The sequence below is a fragment of the Nannospalax galili genome, unplaced genomic scaffold (genome assembly GCF_000622305.1).
Source record: "Nannospalax galili isolate Female #2095 unplaced genomic scaffold, S.galili_v1.0 scaffold125, whole genome shotgun sequence".
Taxonomy (NCBI): Eukaryota; Metazoa; Chordata; class Mammalia; order Rodentia; family Spalacidae; genus Nannospalax; species Nannospalax galili.
The window spans coordinates 1,581,887-1,593,510 of NW_008354705.1; the positions used below are offsets into that span (position 1 = coordinate 1,581,887).

Genomic DNA, 11,624 nt, shown 5'->3' on the forward strand with positions numbered 1-11,624 from the left:
TACGTTTCACTGACATAGTAATGAGTTTCAAAAATCATCATTTCTAGTTGTTATTTTACAAAAATATGATTGATTTTTGAGTATTGATCTTGATAATTCACTTAGTAGTAACCCTCCCTTCCTTCCTTCTTCCCTCCCTCCCTCCCTCCTTTCCTTTCATCCTTCCTTCCATGTATTAGGATTTTTCTGCATAAACAATCACGTTGTCTTGGGACAAAGATAGTTTTACTTAGAACTTTTTGTGTGATATCCACAGACGTGGTAAAAGCAGTCACTTTCTGTCGTTTGAGATTTTATCAAGAATGCCTTTTATGAAGGCCACCAAATATATGACATTTTCAGCGACCAATATATTGTGTTTAATAAAAACTAATTTCATAGAAATTAATTCTGAAAAGAAAAGATGGAGCCTGGGCGGCCGGAGTACAGGTTGTGCTGAGCCCCAGGCTGGGAGAATGCCGGGAAGCTCCTTGTTGCTGGGAGGACAGCATCAGGTCCAAGATGGAAAATTGCAGAGCAAGTACTGTCAAAGAAAACTTAATTTTTGATATCATAACTAGAAAAATTAACCAACTTCCAGAATCAGACAGGAATCTACTTGAACATGGATCATTAGATATTGGGCTTAATGCTGGTTTCAGCAAACAGTCTTCATCGGCACACCTTGCATGTGACACAGCTTGAATAGCTGCTTGCTTACCAACGGCAGTGATCCCATTTTTGAAATCGAATGTGTCATATGGTACTTCGTTAGCTTACAGGTGATTTGAATTGTGAAACCTGCACAGTGACACGGGCTGGAATAGTTGGTTTTGTTCTAGGTGGTCTGTACCCCATTCTTTTGGCTGTTCCTGCGAATGGTGGCCTAGAAGTCAGATATCAGACAACTCCTCTGCCAGAGAGAGGAAACATCTTAAATTACTGGGTTAGAGTTTCTAAGCATGTCTTTAGAAAGATGTTATTTCCATTGTACTTCAGACTGTGTTTACAGCACACCTTGGATCTAGACAACATAAACTACTTATAAAGGCCTTTCAGTTACATGAACCTGGCCTAGGAATTCCTTGATTTTAAGCAAGCATGTATAATAAAAATAACTTGTGAAAACAAAAACAAAAAAATTAATTCTGAAACTAAATTATTTTGTTATAGGAATAACGTTAGAATTTGTGTCTTTCAAGATGCAGAGTACGTATTCTCACACATATAGTGTACATAATTCAGAATAAGAAAAGTTAGGAAGGGGACCATAATAAATACTGCCTCAAAATAAATATGTCTTTTAAATTTCAATTTGAACAATGTTCAAAGGAACAATATGTTAACAAAGCGATATTTGTAGTAGCTAAGATCAGCTAGAGTTGGTGGGAAGTCCTGGTTCTCGGGAGATTTGCTCTGTGACACTCGGATTCTCTTGGAGAGAAGATGGTAAGGTTTTCCAGCTCTGCCGTGCTGGCTTTTCTACGCTGCATTCTTCAAATGCTGACCATGGTAGCAGACCCTGATCTGAGCCTATGAAAATTTAGCTAGTCTGGAAAACTGGTGGGAAAAGCTCATATCAGAAAGTTTACCATTGTCCTTGGGGCTTTGCTGTCAGTCGCGGTAGAGTTCAAACATTGACTGAAGACCAGACAGTATTTTCTTCATACAAGCTCTTCTCATTCTTGTTGCCATGGGACTGTCACTGAACAAGGAAGATTGCTGAAGCAGCCCTTGAAGGGGTTTCAGCCCCTCAGGATAAAGAGATTCTTAAACACATTCGGTCCAAATTCATCTTAAATACTTGAAACTTCTGTTACTTCCAAAAGGGTTATTTAAAACTCTGTCAGCACTCTCCAAGGAGCTGGAAAGCAGGACATGCAATATCTTATCTGCTCCAGCCAGAACAGTTTCCTACTATTGGGTCTGAGAATGGTAATAGGAAGATGGTCATCTTTTATGTAAGAAGTTAGTAAATGGAGTCATTCTCTTTCCTCTGCACCCTGTCCCTGTTTTCCTTGAACTCTTACTCATCCTCTGGGTCACTCTGTACCTCTCTACTCAGTTGGGGTCAGACAACCCTGCTGCCCCCTACAGTGGTGCCTGATACCTCCCTTAGCACACATTTAGAGACCGTATTCTAGTTCTTTCAACTTGTTTGAATCTTTCACTGAACTGTGCTGTCTGAACTCTTATTCTCTCCAATTTGGGCATCCAGTTGGGATCAACAACCTGTTCCTGGTTTGAAGTTGGCTCTGAATAAACAGTTGTTGGAAGAATGTGTGACTGGATAAATACATGGAGACACTGAATGGTTAACACACTTCACGCTCTTTCTCTCTCTCTCTTTCTTTCTTTCATTTCTTTCTTTTTGGTCTTTTTGAAACAGGGTCTCCCTGTAGTTGCAGTTGGTCTGGAACTCACTATGTAGACCAGGCTGGCCTTGAACTCACAAAGACCTACTTGCCTCTGCCTCCTGAGTGCTGGTATTAAAGGCTTGCACCACCATGCCCGGCTATTTCACTTTCTAAATAAAAGTAAAAATAACAGTTTTCTTGTTCATGATTGGATTAATTCATGAAGGAGATGGGTTTGATAAGCAAGTGGGCAAAAAAAGATCCTACAGGTTGAGGAAGAGAGGAAAACAAATACTGCCACACAGAATAGTGGAACTTGGAGCTGGGTGTTAGAAAGGTTGGTGGGGAGGTGACTTGTTTGGAACTGGGGGTCTGGAAAATGATGTAGGTATGTGGAATCTGTCACCATGGGTTGATGCATGGACATGGGGCACTGTCCTAAAGATTAACCTGCTATAAACATTTAGAATGCTCTGGCAAAGAAGGGAAAGGTATGCTGCTCATTTCCATGTGCAAAGAACCATTTGCTCATATAAATGCATTTGCTTTGAAATGCTCCTCACCTTACCCCAACTTTGTCATGGCACTTTAGGAAGTTTAAGTTTGAAAACTCTTGTTCTTTTCATCTCATTCAAGTTTCCTGAGACATTCATGTGTCTGTTTTTGTTATCCTCATTTTTCTTTGGATCTTTCCAGAGTAGGTAGCCTCTATCTTAGATCTTAGACCATATAGTTGAGGTCTAGGGAGAAAAAGATTTGCATTGTCATATAGCAACATCTACACACACACACACACACACACACACACACACACACAGACTTCACACACTTTTTAATGGCCACATTCTTCAAATGTCCTCTTAGGTTTAATATTTATTTCAGCTGTTCTCATAGTTCCTGCTCCATGGTCAACTTTGTGTGTTTGTGTGTGTGTGTGTGTGTGTGTGTGTGTTTGTTGTATGTACAAGGCAGAGGTCAATCTTGAGCACTGTTTCTCGGGTGCTGTCTATTTGTTTTTGAGTTAGGCTCTCTCACTGGGACTCACTGATTTGGTGAGGTTGGCTGACTGTTGCCCCAGTGATCTGTCTGTCTCTACCTCCTCACTAGGAGTTGCAAGGATGTGTCACCATGCCCATTTTTGAAACATGGATTCCAAGGATTAAACTGGTGTCCTTATGCTTATGAGGCTACCACTTTACTGCCTAATCTGTCTTCCAAGACCTCTCTGTTGCCAGCTCTTGTTTCCAACCCCCGAAGCTCTGGGCTGGGGAGGTGGCTTGTGACTATTTCTAGGTGTTCTGGTCACTTTCTTCCCGGTCAGATTGTGCTGTGTCCTTTTAAAATTTTGGTCTCTTTTATTGTCTGTATAGCAGGATTTTTCTTGAAATTGCTTTCCTTGTTTCTCCCAATTCAGATAGCTCCTTTCTACTCTCTTCTTTATTTTTCTTTGGACTTTATCAGAAAGGGGGAAATGGTAGGGCAAACAAAACCATTTTGTGAATCTGAAAGCCCCTGGTCCTATTCATCAAATCAGAGAGTAAAAAGCAAAACGAAATGATACAGAATTTTCATTAAATTAATTCTTGGGACAGTGGCATTCCAAAATCAGGTATCAGCCTGTAAAATGTTCATAATGATGGCTCCTTTATTTCAGGGAGGAGCCAGTATCCCTGAACTTCTCCCCTGGGTCAGTGGTTGGCCCAACATCACAGGTATGCAGATGGTATGTATATCTCAAGTGCTGATTCTTGACTTACATTTTATTTAAGAAAAATAGAGTTCCATCTGTGCCTATACTGTAGCACTAGGTTTTTAGGAGACACATTAGATTTTTAGGAGACCCTTGTATAAATTCTTGTTGTGCCTTAAAGAATCTGTAAGAGCATACACACCCAACCTTTGAACACAATCGTGTTATCAGTGATTGAAAACATCAAGGTGTGTCAGGCTTGTACAACACTTTATGTTCAGTTGGGTTCCTTGGGGATGGCCCATACAGAGTCCACTTTGGGCGTCCCTTGAAAGTCCCTTCTTTGCAGGATCTCTGTCTTTTCCATCCTCTCCCCTGCTTCCTTCAGTTGGTGTTCTTCACAGTCAAGGCCAAAGAACTGAACCTCAGTTTCTTCTTGGGAATGGCCTTGAGGGTCTTCCTGGTTGGAGCTTTGAGGTTCTTCAGGTTAGAGCATCAATTTGACAAACAGACCTTTCTCTGGCCAAGATGGGTTGTTTTTCAATAATGTAAATGTGCTGTTCATCAAAAGAAAGACTCTGTAACAGGAGTGATCATCTGGAAGGACATAAGATACAGAGGCCACGAATGCAGAATTTGGATGGGATTTAACATAACACAGCAAAGTGGAGTTACTGGATATTTCACCATGAATCTCTATACCCTGGGTGCTGCAGTGCATTCAACATAGTGAGCAGCCTGGAGGGAGTCTCATGGCCTTCGTCTGGGACCCTGGCTGACCCTGGGCAAATGCAATGGTTTCTCCATTTGTAAACAGAAGGTAATTCAGACTGTCTGCTAAATTGCTGAGGTGCCAGGAAGATGGATGTAAGTGTCTCTAGGTAGAGCTTTGAGCTGCTCTGAAAGGGTGCTATGTAATTACTGGGTATTGTTGTTACCATCCTGTTAGGTGCATAGACATTATGCTAGCTGGGTCTGAATCAGCTGCGTGTCCCTTACCTTCAGCTGTAGTGCTTCCTGTCTCCCACACAGCTTTGTGAGCACATGTGCTTACAAGTCACACAGCTGTCAAATGAATCAGGGCAGACTCTTGTTTTGTATCCTTGAGCCTAGCCTCTTTGGTTACATGTGGTAGAGTGGATTCTTTGCACGATCAGACAACCTCACGTTACCATGTTCCTGTGACCTCAGATCTAAAAAAGTTTCTAAGACTCTGCATCTTGACCTACAGTAACATTGAATTACTTATGGCTATTTCATGAAGGAAATGAGATCCATTTCTCAAAGTTCCTGGTAACCAGAAGGTGATTAATACATGCTAATGTTTTGAAATTTAGTTTTATTTTATTCTGTCACTTTCTGGTCCAGACATTCCTGTGACGTGCATTTTTCTATTTCAGCATCTTGCAGAGAGATGGTGACATTAACGTTTTGCGTATCTGGGATATGATACTGTTTTCAGAGGACTTCATTTTGAATCATACATTTTCATTCTCAATGTCCTCAGTGTAATTTAAACAAACCAAATGTATACAAGCATTTACTCTGTGACATTTATTTTCAATAGCTTGTGAGCCCTCTCATGCTCTTAATAGAAAGCAAAAACTACAAAAGCTAGCCTGGCTGTCAAGAGGTGCTATTTAAAGGACAGAAACAATCATGTTGAAACTGACTGTGGAGTGTGATGATGCCAAGGACTAGCAGATGCCCAGGAACCCTGTCACATCTGCCATGTGCTACTCCAAATCACAAGAGGGCTTAGAAGAGGTTTTACTGGAGGAAGTTTTTCACTGTCTTCATCTCTAGATTTCATTTGTGCTGCAGATGGAACCTGTTGCAGCAGAGGAGGCTCAGGCTGCAAGCTGGTGCTGGAGAGGGAGGGATTCCCCCATGTGGAGGTATTTGCGAGGCTTCCAGTTGAGCATGGTTACGTGGCGGGTTTCCACATGGGAACCGTGCTTCATAAAGAGGTGGCTGCCTCTCCTGCACATGGTGCTGCTAGTGGATGAGGAGCCTGCTCAGCCTCTGAGCTCTGCTTATGATGATCTTGTAGAGTAATGGGCCCTGAATCTCTCTTTCACTGCCTGTGAATGGAAGGTGATACTGACCTTATGGTACGTATATTTAGAACTTTTGATAATGTGTGCAAAATGCCTGTGTAGGTGTTTAGACTTTGGAAGGTTTGAGGACACATTTAGGCTATTCTTATTTAAAATAAATATGTTGAAAATAATCAACATGGTAAGCTGCATAATTCTAAGAGAGATAGATCATAGACAGATAGATAAATAGAGGGGGGAGGGAAGGAGGGAGGAAGGGAGGGAGAGAGGTAGAGAGAGAGAGAGAATATGAATCAACAGGATCCTGATAGCTAGAATCTGACTGTTACTTTTCATAGAGGAGACTGCAGATGTGACTCAGTTAAGAACTGAGGGGAGAACATCAGATATCTCAGGTTATCTGGGTGGCCCTAATCCAATCACAGAGGGTTAAGAATGGAGAACCTTTTACTGGTGTGGTCAGGGGAAAGGATATGAGGCCAGATGAGGGCCAACCACGGGCTGCACTGCTGTATTTGAAGCTAGAGGGGAGGGGTACAACCCAAAGAATATGTCTGACCACTAAAACCTGAGCAGTAAGGAGATGGATTCTGTTCTAGAATTTCCAGAAGGATCCAGACCTGTTGACACCTTGACTTTAGTCTTCTGATACCCAGGCTGTAGTCCTGACCTATAGAAGTTCAAGAGGATAAATCTGTGCTATTTTAAGTCAAGCTTGTGGTGATTTGTTACAGCAGTATCAATGGGTTCATTGCTAACTTTTAACTTTTTTCAAACACCTTAGGTCATTCACCACTGCACTGAAGACATTTACATGTTTGTTTAGGATTTTAGAACCTTAGAGGGCAGTGAACTTTCTAGAGTACAAGTTCTATAAGAGTTCCAGTTGCATGAAATGTTCAATTGACTGCAACTGTGGACATCCAAACAGAGTTTTAAGCTCACTCAGTATACTTGTACATGGAGTTCAGAACTACTGAGCTAGAACAAATGACTTTGAGGATCCGTACAGTATTGAAGGGTCATGAGTCTATAATTTTGCATCTTCCCTAAATACTAAAGTGTGGACATAGATGACCCATTTCTAGGACTCGCCCTTTATCAACAGGTTGGGGTAAAGCATTGGGCCAATGGGCTAGACATTTCACACCACGTTGCAGCTTCCCCTGCCTGCAGTTCAGTGTGACTGGCTCTTCTGGCAAGGTTTCCCCCCAGTGGAATCCTTTCAGGCAATTTTTCTGCCTGAGGCACTTCAGCCCTTTCACTATTTTAGGAACACACTTCTAAATTATACAAGCCTTGCTGACACAGGGCTGAAACACCTTGCCGAGTGGAGTTCTCTGTGAATGTAATAAACGAGGAGAGAAATCTGGGAACCATGTGGTGGTACAGCCAGTGCTCTGACTTCGAGTTCTACATGATGTGAAGCCGAGGATCCCTGACACCCAGGGCCAGATGATGTTCCTGCATCTGGATTTAGCTATATTAGTAAAGACACAGAACAGTTATGCCAGAGACATGCTCTCATGGTAGCCTGCCCTTGGCATCCAGAAAATCACCTTCACTGGCTGTTCACATCACCCACACTGTATACTTTAGCACTGCATTGCTGTTCAGAACACTGAGAGGGAAAGCACCTTGACTTGAATTAATTATTCCCCTTGACTCAAAGGCATCTCCTACGCCTTTTTCATGACAAGCCAAGTGTAAAATATCACAAAACTCTGGGTGATATGCAGCCTAAGACCTGAATTGTACCAAGAGGCAAAATAAATACTTAAACAACTTCACTTCTCCAAAGAAAATAATGAGAGATGCTCAAACATGCTCAACTGCAATTTGTTTAAATATCCCAAATCTGGAAGCCAGAAAAGAAGCTGCAAACAAAGGTCTTGATGGGGCTGTGGAGATGGCTCAGTGGGTGAAGTGCTTGCTAAGTAAGCATGAGGACCTGAGTTTGGATCCTCAGCACCCATGTAGAGAACTGGATATGATGATGCATGCCCAGCACTCCAACCAGGGCGTGAAGATGGGCAGAGTGTGGAGGCTCAATGGCCAGCCACTGCAAACTCCTTGTTCAATAAGAGATCGTTGTGTGACACTGTTCCTAGGGAGATGTGAACAAATGTCTACCCACCCTAGACAGGGAACCAACAACCAACCAAAGTAAGGATATCATCAAAGTCCAACTTGGTGAACCAATACAGTGTTGGAGTTACTTATGGGAATATGGATGAGGAGGTACTTACAGAAGCAGAAATGACTCAAAGATAACTGCATCCCTCAAACCCCACTGCAGCATGGGTGACAGCACAGGAAAGCAGGAAACCTGGAGCGTACTGCATAGCTTGCCGGCAGCTTGACATGTTTAGTATGTCTTTCAGGCAGCCAAGTTGGTCTGAGCTCCTTCCAGGCAGATTGGCTCATTTCTGTCTTCCAGGCAGTTCGGGTCTTCTTAGTGTCTCTGCAGTCCTTACTGCCTGGAAGGAAGCCTAGCATATCTGGTTAGTTTCAGGAACTTCCTGAAGCCTTTGAGTTGTTTACTTCTTGAGGGTAACAAGCTTCCCTGTAGGATGGAGTGCTTCACTTCCCTTTAGCATATGCTGTGACTTAACAAGCTTCCCTCTAAGATGGAAGGTTTTGATCTTGGACGAAATCATTACACAGCAGACTGTTCAAAGTATAAACTGGAGAATGATAGAGGAAGAGCTGCAGGGAAGAACCCCAGCATCGAACTCTGAACTCCACATGCATACACAATGGTCAAATGTACACATAAACATCTGTACATACACATGCATGTAACACACACATACACATGCACACAAAAGACTTAGCTATTTATGTTAAAGTATATCTGTACCATAAAGGATCATATTGTAGAAGAAGCTTTAGAGGAATGTGGATGTTTATAGTATTGCTCAGTGAAAGAACCAAGCTACTAAATGGTGATTTTTTGGATTAAAATGTGTTTATATTTTTAGCATTTATTTATTCTGTGTGTATATATATGCTCACACTATGACTTGCAGGAGTTGGTTTTCTCTTTCCATCATGTAGGTACTGAGGATTAAACTCAGGTTTTTAACCCTGGTGGCAATTTCCTTTACCTACTGAGCCATCTTACTGGCCTTTAAAAAGTGCTTTTCCTTGTAGGTATCATAGTAATATTAATAAATACTGAGTGCATATTACCTGTCAGGCACATGTATTAATTTGTTTAATTTTTAACGAAACTGAGTAACGTACCATTAATTCTATTTTTATTTGTTGGACAGCATCTGATACAGCCTATGCTGGCCTTGAACTTGATTATGTAGTGGAGGATAATCTTGAACTTCTGACTTTTCTGCATTCTACCTCTTAAGTGCTAGGGTAATAACAGGAGCTACTATGTCTGGGTAGGACGATGTTATTGTCCCCATTTTATAGAAGAAATAGAGACATAGAAAAGTTGCTTTAAGAAAGTTGCTTAAGAAAACTTGCTTATAGAAAGTTGCTTAAGTCGCTAGACAGAACAAAGATTCAACTGGAGAAAATTTAAGTCCAAAGCCCGAGCTGTTAACCACAATGAACATGGCTGAGAGGGGACATCCTGTAAAGACAACCTCCAGAAGCCAACAAGATTACATGTATGTGTCATCCATTATGCAGTATGTATATACACGCTCATGTCATATATATGTTATATATCTAGAAATGTTGATTCTAATAAATGTGATTTTGTATGTGTGTTGTTAAGATTGAAGGTGATACGTGCCCTTTGAGCATTTATAAATAAGACAGCAATACTTGCAAAATGGCATAAGTAAGTAATTAGTTTGTCTGCTCAACCATCAGTAATTTTACTAGAAAACTAAAACATAGCTTTGCTCTTTGGGATTCACTACTTAGCTTTGGGCCAGTCAGCTCACTGCCCCCCACAGAAACCTGGACTCAGAACTAAATCTTTTCATTTTCACTGTTGATTCTGTTCTTAATTGGCCTCTGACTAATGTTGACCTAGGCTGTTTCTACTCAGCAGTTAATTCCTTTCTTGTGTTGAAGCACTCAGAATTGCAAAGTTTTGGCTCTGGGCAGTGCTTCCCAAGGAGAGTGATTTTGTTCCCCTATGAACATCACCCTTGGGACATTTTTGGTTGTAGCAACTGTTGTGGGAGTGCTGCCACTGGCGTGTAGTGTAGTGTGAGGCCTAGAATGCCATCACCTCCCACAAAGCTCACAACAAAGGAGTGTGGGCCCAAAGTGTTTGAGCTGGGAATGGCACCCCTGGGTGGATGTCCGTGGTCTTCTTCCAGCCTTAGGAGGGGCTGAGAAAATTCCCAGTTGCTTTGACTTCTTCAAACTAACTCACAGTTTTCTTCTTCTTGGCAGAGTTCAGGAAGGGGCATCTCTCCTCACACATCTGGGGTTTCATGAGGATATTTGAATTGTGAAAAGACCACAGTCTTGGACTCTAAAGACTAGACAGACCTGTCTTAGGAGGTGGGTGCAGCCTCTCACCAGGCCTTGCTGTGATGGGCTAATTGTTCAGTCTCTTTCAGCTTTAGTTGTTGTCTGAAGCTGGGGACACCAATTTCTAACAAGAGCTTCTCAAGAGTGTCATGATGATTTGATAATTGCCCTTGGTAAAATTTCTGACATAGTATCTTATGTAGTGAACACCCCATAATGTTTATTAATGTTTCATTTTAGCCTGAGGAAGAGCACTGATGATCAGATTAGTCACTGTGTTAATAAAATATCAAGAGATATTGGTCACAAGATAGAATCTTAAAAGTATCATACATCAATTTTTACCTGTTAGGGTGGATGAAGAATCGATGGTCTCTTTGCTTCCTTAGAAATTTCAGTTTCAAGTGCATCTCAGACTCACTACCATGGTGCATGACTGTGAGCCTCGCCTGCTTTTTCTAGGAGAAAATTCAGCAATAATTGTAGCAAGTTATTTTGTAATTGCAATTTGCCTTCTGTTTTCTTGCCTACATTTCTATTAGCTAAGGCCAAACTGAGCCTTAGCTAATAAGGCTGCAATAATAATAGTTACAAGAAATACAGCTAACACTTATGTAACGTTTTCTATGTGCCAGGCATTGTTTTACATGCTTTTTGTTTGCTAAGCTTATTTATTGTGGTATAATTTATATCGAGAAGACTGCAAATATTCAGTGTACAACTTGATGAGAGCATTATGCTCAATGAAATAAGCCAGTCACAGAAGGACATAAACTACATGACTCCACCTACACTGAGAATCTAATTAGTTAACCTCATAGGAGGTTGCTAGGAGTTGGAGAAAGGGGAACTAGGGGATTTTTATTCAAAGTGGATATAAAGTTTCAGTTACACAAACAATTTCTGGGGATGGAGAGATAGCTCAGTGGTTGAGAACACTGGTTGTTCTTGCAGAAGCCCCAGGTTCGAATCCCAGCACTCACGTGGCAGCTAACAACTGTCCATAACTCCAGTTTCAGGGGATCCGACAGCGTCATCTGTCCTCCACAGGCATTGCACGACACGGGTGCACTTACCTACATG

General features: G+C 41.6%; 1 pseudogene; it reads left to right on the forward strand.

The window, feature by feature from the left end:
* Positions 1-501: 501 nt before the first annotated feature.
* Positions 502-1,068, forward strand: LOC103749110 (annotated as a pseudogene).
* Positions 1,069-11,624: the final 10,556 nt, after the last annotated feature.